Below are 9,393 nucleotides of genomic sequence, written 5' to 3'. Positions count from 1 at the left end.
AACCAAAATTGAACGACCTAACCATGGATATATATTAATATTTTATATAGAAAAGTATATTAATATTTCTCATATTTCTTAGTCTAAAATGTTTTATATCATAAATCTAATTTTTAAATATATTTTTTAATAATTGCACTATAATTTTTAAAATTAAATTAAAATTTTAAGTTTAAATCTTTTGAATTGACTGACCAAACAAAAAAATCAACCCAAACTGATACAATTTGAGTGGGTTAGATTTCACAAAAGGTCAATTGGTTTTAGTTGACCAACTCCCCAACCTAACCAAGTCAATTTGGTTGGCCAAATTGCCTATGACCGAACCGAACCAACTCACGAACACTCATAATTTCAACTAAATTAATAGTTTCATCTCTGATAAATAAGAATATTTTAATCTCCAATAATTATTGAAAATTTATAGCGAAAATACACAATTATTGAAAATATATTGATAATGAAAAAAATACAATAATTACAAAAATACCAATAAGTACCAAAAATATATTAACTTAGTCAATAAATAATATAATCTCAAATAATATTTTAATCTCTAATAAAAATTAATCAATAAGTTATAACAAAAATATAATAAATACAATAAGTACAATAAATTAAATTTAAAGTTTTCAATAATAGTAGTTTAATCTCTAATAATTATTAAAAGTTTTCTATTAAATAGCAAAAAAAAATGTATACATAATCATTGAAAATACATTTAGCATAAAAAACAATAAATAATTACTAAAATACAATAAATATTAATTTTAGTATATATAATTATATAATAAGTACAGATTAAGAGTTTAAAATTATTATAAATAAATATTATATTTTTAAAGTTATTTTCTCAAGTTATTACTTGATATAATTGAAATTAGTTATTTACAATATTATGTTAAATATTTTGTTATTTAAAATATTTATTTGTTTAAATACTTAAATAATATGTAAAATATTTAAAGTTTAAAGTATTAATTATTTAGTGAATTTAATTATCCATAAAATCATAATTTATACTATTATTATATAATTTCATTATTAATTTTGTAATATAGTAAATTATTATTAATTTCAATATTATGTATTAATTATTTTTCTACTTTGAAGATTTATCTTTAAATTTATTATATAATTTCGTTATTTTAACTATTTAAAATCTAGTTATGATAAATATTTAGTTATTTAAATATTTAAATAATCTATAAAATATTTAATTTTTTTTGTTATTTGAAATTTATTTACTTAAAGCTATTACATATTATGAAATATTTGAAAAACATTTAAAATGATAATCTAGAAAAGCATAACTTAAATTGTTAGTACATAATTTGGTGATATATTTTGTAAAAATATAAAATTAATTTTATGTTTTTGACAAATATTTTAAAGTTATTATATAATTTTGTTAGAATATTTAAATAATTCTTAAATTTTTAATCCAAACTTTTCTTTAGATAGATATAGATAAAAAGTAGGGGAGAGGATAAATAGGAATTAGAGATAATTTAGGAGAGAAACTCTCTACTAAGTTTGAGAAAATTTTGGAGAGAAACTCTCTACTAAATTAGAGATACTTTTGGAGATAAATAAGAATTAGAGATAATTTAGAAGATGAGTAGGAATTAGAGATAACTTTAGAGAAAGTGGGGGATAGTGGGAGAGGTAGTTTGGGAGAAATTTTAGGAGGAGAGTTTAAGTTTTTGGGAGAGAGAGAGAGAGAGAGAGATTTGCAACGCAACCAAACACAGCCTAGGCTCAGTTTGAAAAGTAATACAAAATACAAATATATAGAATGCAAAACCTTGCATTTTGTATGTATTTGCATTATACCTATTAATTTGTATTTGTTGCAACGCAACCAAAATACAGCCTAGGCTCAGTTTGGAAAGTAATACAAAATACAAATATATAGAGTGCAAAACCTTATATTTTGTATGTATTTATACTGTACATATTTGTATTTGTGCTATTTCCAAATTGAGGCTAAAGGTTATATTTGGTTTGATAAAAAATAAAAAAGAAATAGAAAATTGATGAAAAATTTAAGGAATTTTATAATTTTGTTAAGAATTTTCTCTCAATTTTTTTCGTTTCTCTTTAGTTTCTTTCAAATTAAAAATTGGCTAAGGGAGAGGTCAAAAACATTTAGATAGATGTTGGTGTTTTTTTTTGGGTAGAAGGCGGCTTTTGAAAACACAGGGCATGGTATTGAAATTGACCCATAATGCAACTTAAATTAGCCCCGTCATATTTTACCAAAAAAAAAAAAAACATTAACTCAGCCATTGCTTGTCACTTTGCAAATAGAACCTAACCCCAAGGTTCAAAACATCAACATGTTTTGTGTTACATGTTGCAAAATTCAAAGAAATTTTTCTTTTTCTTTTTCTTTTCTTAAGGGTCGGATCGAGTTGGTGAGGGAGAGTTTTGTATTGTTTGTAAGGGTGTCAATGGACCAGTTTTGGATTGGACCCCATTTAGTCCAAATATTGGATTGGACCAATCCAGTCCAAAATATTTATTAGATTGGATTGAACCTGGTCCATCCATAACAAATTTATATTGGATTGGGTTGGATTAAGCCAATATCTGGTCCATTGATATAAGATAAGAATATATGTATCAATGGGCCAGGTTTTGAAACAAAGCCAATCTAAATCAAAATGAATTTGAACAGATTGGACGGTCCAGACATTGAATTGGACCGGTCCGAATTGGTCCAAAATATTCATTGGATTGGATTGGACCTGATCCATTTATAATGAACTCACATTGGACTGGATCGGATTGGACCAAATCCAGTCCAATTGACACCCCTGATTGTTTGGGATTGGGGCAAGGTAGGCTATATCCTCCCCTATATTTTCTACTCTTTTGCGGTTTTTATTAATAAAATTTTAAGGTGACTGCCCCTCTACACGGAATAAAGCTTGGTGTTACAAATCCTGAAATTACTTTCGGGTTTCAACTTTCAAAATTTGAATTAGAGATGGTCTAGGAAGGGTATTCAGTATTCACAATTGCAAATGCCGTTCCCTTCTAAATCAAAATTTGAACCACGGATTACGTAGGAAGGATATTCACAACCTGCAAATGCAAATGTCCTTCCCTTTCTAAATAATTTTATGGGATGTTTCACAACATGAATGATTTTGTTTTTTAGGACAAAAAAAAAAGATCTACCATATCAGAGTTTAGCTTCAATTAGTGCAAAGTCCTTTCAAACAGTCTTGCATTGGAAATATTTTCATACTTTTATACTTTATTTCATGGGAAGATATTCCGAATGTAACAGCGTGAACACGGACTTGCACCGACTGAAGCCAATCTCACCATGTCAATGTCAACAAAACCAATGCATATATATTTGCTGATACCGCAGTTGTTTTTGCTTTAAAAATCATTCACATTGTCGAATACCCAAACTGATGTTCTCATGGATTCAAACTGTGATCTTTCAAACCCATAAACCCATCCCATCAGGGGAGGGTTCAAACCTGCACTGAACAGAGCAGGTTACACAATTGAACTTGCCCCACATCCACAAAAGAAACGGTAAGCATTCTAAGGCTGCAAATGATAACGCTTTGTCCAAATCCGGATCATCCAATTAAGGCAAATCTAATCCAATTATTGCCAGACCTGGAATGGACACTATCGTGGGAACATCAGATCCGGAAATATGTAGACTGGTTGACTTTGATGACCATTCAACCAAACGGTGGCAACCAGCAGTCAGGTGGGTTTTCTTCAAAATTTATAGGGATTTTAATTGGTCAAACTCTTTCTTTCTGGTATTTTGTCTTTTGGGCTTCACAGATTTTTCCATAATTTTAACCAAAAACACGGGTTATGTTTGGTTCAAAAGGAAAAAGTAGGAAAAGGAAGAGAAAAATAGAGAAATTTTTACAAATCTTGTATAAGTTTCCTTACCTTTTCCTACATTTTCCCTCAAACCAAACATAGCCTTAGGGTCCATTTGGTTTATAATTTGAACTAAAATCAGAATAATCTATTTTTATAATCTGATTGGATCATACAAGAATTAAAATGGAAATTGGATTCAGTTGAAATGAGATTTCATTCTTAAGTGAGGGGGAGGGAATGGTCATCCCCTCAAATGAGGAAATGCCATTTCACTTGGAATAAGAATGGGATGTGATGAAGGGAAATTTGGCCCGGCCTCGCAATCACTTAACACGTGGCAAAAGTAAGCAACTCGGGGCAGCAGAGCGCCCAAAACAAGCACCGAAAGTAACAAAGTCCAAGCTCACTACTGAGCCCGAACTCCACCAGACCGGATTCCCTACTAGGAGCTCGAGCTCCCTGCTAAGAACCCGAGCTCCCTACTAGGAGTCCGAACTCCCTACTGGGAGTCTGAGCTCCCTATTAAGAACCCGAGCTCCCTACAAGGAGCCCGAACTATCTCGGGTCCTAAGCCTCACAAAGCCGTGACCCGAGCTGGCCCATGGCAGCTCGGAACACTCCCCAAACCGAACTCAACACATCTCGCTCACCACTCCAGCACTTCGCTTCCGAAACACCAGACTGACCAAACGTACCTGACACCGAGGACGTCCGTATCCAAGGGCGGCGCACCTGACTGATTTGGGATCTGACGCCTGACAGCCGCACTTCAAACGGCCTCCTGCCACCACCACCTGCCACCGACGTCACCAGCTGCAGAGACGGCTCCGATAAAAGGAGCAGTGGCGGTTCTGTCTGGCCAGAGGGGATGACATCCGAACTGGCAGGAGCTCAGAGATAATCATGCCCGATCTGACAGAAGCCTGGAAGTGAGTGCGCGAGGTGGTTATAAAAGGCTCCCTACCCCCCAAGAATGAGGTATGCTAACTTTGCGCTATCTGGCTTATCTTGCCTTTGAAAGATTCTAACTTGAGCTTCGGAGCCCTTACGCCGGGTTCTCCCCGGAGCTTCTTCACCCCCTCCGTTTCAGGTCCCTTGCCACTCAGTTCAGAGGCAAGATCGTTGACAACTAAGACCGGCCGGATTGGGAATCATCAATTGGCGCCGTCTGTGGGAACGCTTCAAAAGGCCTCCCTCCAAACTCTCATACCCCTTTCTTCTTCTTTGAAAAACTCAACACTCATGGCCTCTTCCAGCAACGCCGGATGCGGCACAGAGACAAACACCACCGGGGAATAGCCTCAAGTTCCCGTGGTGTGCGTTGGGCAGTTCACCATCCCCCTCTCGGTGGACGGAATTCCCAATTTGAATACGCCACAAGTAGTGGCGCCTGTAAACCTTCCTGCCACAAACATCCCCTTTCCTCCCCCCATCGAGACTACCTTCGCTGAACCAACTGCCGTCCCCTTGGCAGCTAGCCAAAACCGGTTGGACGACCTGATGCAGTGCATGCGGGCAATGCAAGCCCAGATGCAACAGTTCCAGCAACACTAGCTTCACCAGCACCAAGTGTTGCACAACCTCTCCCAGTATCACTATCAACAGCAGTTTCCCCAACTGCCACCAAACCAACCACTACTTCCACCTCGCCACCCTGCTCCGAAGCCGGTCAAGGCCTCTCCGCAAGATGGGCGCCCCCACCGAGGAAAGGCCTCCAAGCCCCAGAACCCCCTAAACAGCCAGGCCTCGTCCCCAGGCCGAGGAGAGAGAAAAGTCATCCCCGCCTCGCAGCTCGCAGGCTGGGAACCTCGCCCGCGAGATCGGCACCTCGGGGCTCCAAACCGGAGTTCCCACTCACGGAAAACCGATTCCGCGCACTGGCAGCAACGGACTACCAGCATTCCGGGCCCATTGAGCTCGGCAACACAGAGGTCAGCAGCGCCAATACAAGGCCCACTCAACAGCGAAGGCGCCGGCGAAGTCGACGAACCGCCACCCGTGTCCTGTCAGATCTCAGAGGGAAAGGCGAGACGAGCTCGGACGAGGTAGAAGTTGCCCCGATTCTCTCAGTTCCTTCCCCCCTTGTGTCAAAACTCCTGGCAGTCTCCTTGCCCAGAGATTTCAAGATCCCACCTCTAGACAAGTATGACGGGTCCTTCGACCCCAACGACCACGTTGACGCTTTCCAGTCCCAAATGCACCTCGCCAGAGCCAGCGAATCATGCATGTGCGTGGCTTTCACCACCACCCTCAGGGGGGTAGCCCGCACTTGGTACAGGAACCTGGCCCCCAGGTCGATAAAGTGCTGGGCTCAGTTCGTGCAGGTCTTCACTACACACTTTGTCACTAGCAAACGGTGCCCCAGAGCAGAGGAAAGCATCTTCGGGGTAGTCCAAAGGGAAGGAGAACCCATACGGGGCTACATCAAACGATTCAATGAAGCATGCTTATAGATACCGCGGTTAGACCCCGTGGTGCAGCTCGCGGCAGCAAAAAGGGGGGTGACGCACAAAGAGTTCAAATGGCACATGGTAGCTAACCAACCCGCGATCGTGGCCGAATTTCTCAAGCTCGCGGACAAGTTCATGAGGACGGAGGAAGAAATCAACCAACGAACCGAGGGTGGAAATGAGAAAAGAAAGAGGGATGGCGAGCCCTCTAACTCAGTCGACCGAAAAAACCCGGCCCGGGACCCAAAACCGAACCAGTCGTTCCGAGCTCCCCTACTAGTTCGGACGGATTACACGCCATTGAACACAAGGCGGACCGAGATCTTAATGACGATCAAGGACGCTCCGTACGTGAAATAGCCACCTCGCCTAAAGGGAAATCCGAACGAAAGAAACAAGAATTTGTATTGTAGTTTCCATAGGGACCATGGTCACAGTACCGAGCAGTGCAATAATCTCTGAGACGAAATAGAGGGGCTCATCCGTCGCGGATACTTGAGAAACTTTGTACAGCACAACAATAATAACAATAAAGCAGATCGACCGGGCGAGCATGAAAAGGACTCCCCCGAATCTAGCAGTAGGCCTGCCGAACCGTTGCAGCGATAGCCTCCGGTAGAGAGGCCAATTCGGGGAACCATCCATGTAATTGTGGGAGGTTCGGTGGTAGCAGGGTGTACCTCGGCAGCAGCCCGGACTTTAGTTCGCGAAGCGGTCCTCGAGGAGTAGAACCCTCCGAAAAGGCCAAAGACCGAAGAACCAATCCTCTTCACGGAAGATGACGCGCGAGGAGTTCGCTACCCCCACGATGACGCGCTTGTCATTAAACTAAGGATCAACGACTTCGAGGTCAGACGCGTACTCGTAGATTCGGGCAGCTCGGCGAACATCCTCTTCAAATCAGCGTTTGATCAGCTACAGCTGCCGAGGAGCGAACTGAAGCCCGCAAACACTCCCCTGGTGGGTTTCAGCGGAGAGGAAGTCAGGCCCCTCGGAAAAATAACGGTACCTGTGGAAATCGGCATGTGGCCTTGTGCGATCAGACTCAACCACGACTTCCTGGTGGTTGCGACTCCCTCCCCATACAATGCCATAATAGGGCGGCCGATCACGCATATCCTACGAGCGGTGGTCTCCACCTACTATTTGGCCATGAAGTTCCCTACGGACTTCGGTGTGGGGGTAGCGCGGGGCGACCAGCTCGAGTCCCGCAAGTGCTACGTTGCCGCCCTAAAGGAAAAGACCAAGGCAGCCGGCGACCTCGATCTGGAGCGGCCCGCGGAACAAGGCGAGGAACGAGCCTCGCCCACAGAGGAAACAGTCGCGATTCCAACCTCGCCCACGGACCAAGCTCGCACACTCCAGATCGATGCTTCCGTCAAAGAACCCCTACGGACCGAACTGGTAAGTTTTTTACTTCGAAATTTAGATATTTTTGCATGGTCCGCGGCCGATATGCCCGGTATTGACCCTGGCCTTATAACTCACAAACTTAACACTGACCCTTTAGTCAAACCCGTTAGACAGAAGAAATGGAACTTAGCCCCAGAACGCTGGAAGGCGGTCGACGAGGAAGTCGAGAAGCTCTTCGCGGCAGCCTTCATAAGGGAAGTCCATTACCCGAGCTGGGTGGCCAACCCTGTGTTGGTGAAAAAGGCGAACGGCAAGTGGTGCATGTGCGTCGACTACACCGACCTGAACCGAGCTTGCCCGAAAGACTTCTTCCCCCTCCCCAGGATCGACCGCTTAGTGGACGCGACCTCGGGACATGAATTGCTAAGCTTCCTGGATGCCTACTCAGGCTACAACCAAATCCGGATGGACCAGTCCGACGAGGAAAAAACCAGCTTCATAATCGAGTTCGGTCTGTACTGTTACAAGGTCATGCCCTTCGGATTAAAAAATGCCGGGGCGACCTTCCAAAGACTTGTAAATAGGCTGTTTCGGCCCCTGATTGGCACGAAGATAGAGTGTTATGTAGATGACATGGTCGTCAAGACACGGTTTTCACAAGAACTAATAAAAGACTTGGATTATGTCTTCCAAATCTTGCGTCAATTTAGCATGAAATTGAATCCCAACAAATGTGTCTTTGGCATCGCCTCGGGCAAATTCCTAGGCTACGTTGTCAATTAGCGTGGTATCGAGGCCAACCCGGACAAGATAAAAGCCATCCTAGATATGAGACCGCCTCGGAAAGTAAAAGAAGTTCAGAGGCTAAACGGCCGCATAGCCGCTCTAAGCCGCTTCATGTCCAAGTCAGCAGATCGCTGCCTACCCTTCTTCAAAGCAATCAAAGGCAAAGGGTTCGAGTGGACCCAAGACTGCCAGCTCGCATTTGACGAGCTAAAAGGTTACCTTGCTAGTGTGCCAACCTTAGCTCAGCCCGAAGAAGGCGAAGTCTTAGAACTGTACCTCTCGGCTAGCGACGAGGTGGTCAGTTCGGTACTAGTAAAGGAAGCAGATCGAGTCCAACGGCCCATATATTATGTTAGTAAAATCTTGCAGGGAGTAGAGACAAGGTACCCACAGATAGAAAAGCTAGCGTATGCACTGGTGATAGCAGCACAGAAACTCCGCCCGTACTTTCAGGCTCACACCGTCATCGTCCTGACCGATAAACCTCTGAGACAAGTTTTACTCAAACCCGAGGTTTCCGATCGACTGACGAAGTGGGCCATCAAACTCAGCGAGTACGATCTCCAGTACAAGCCAAGAACTGCCATTAAGGCCCAAGCCTTGGAAGATTTTATCGCAGAATGCACGTTTAGCCTCAAAGCCCCTGAGCCGGTCGAGCCTGAGATCCCCAGTTCGGGCGAGCTCGGAGTTCCCAAGCCAAACGAGTCCGAACCCCATGAAGTAGCAGCCAGTGTAGCATCCCTCCTGGTTAGATCAAGCGTGAACTGGGATGAGGAGCCCTGGATACTTCACGTAGATGGCTCCTCGAACCAGCAAGGCAGCGGGGCTGGAATAGTGCTACGCGGCCCGAGCGGAACAAAGTTGGAATACGCACTACGCTTTGAGTTCACGGCATCCAACAACGAGGTGGAGTACGAGACACTGATAGTCG

Source organism: Nelumbo nucifera, chromosome 1 (genome assembly GCF_055504915.1).
Source record: "Nelumbo nucifera cultivar China Antique chromosome 1, China Antique-T2T, whole genome shotgun sequence".
Classification (NCBI taxonomy): Eukaryota; Viridiplantae; Streptophyta; class Magnoliopsida; order Proteales; family Nelumbonaceae; genus Nelumbo; species Nelumbo nucifera.
The sequence above is the reverse complement of the archived record's forward strand: the minus strand, read 5'-3'. Positions refer to the sequence as shown.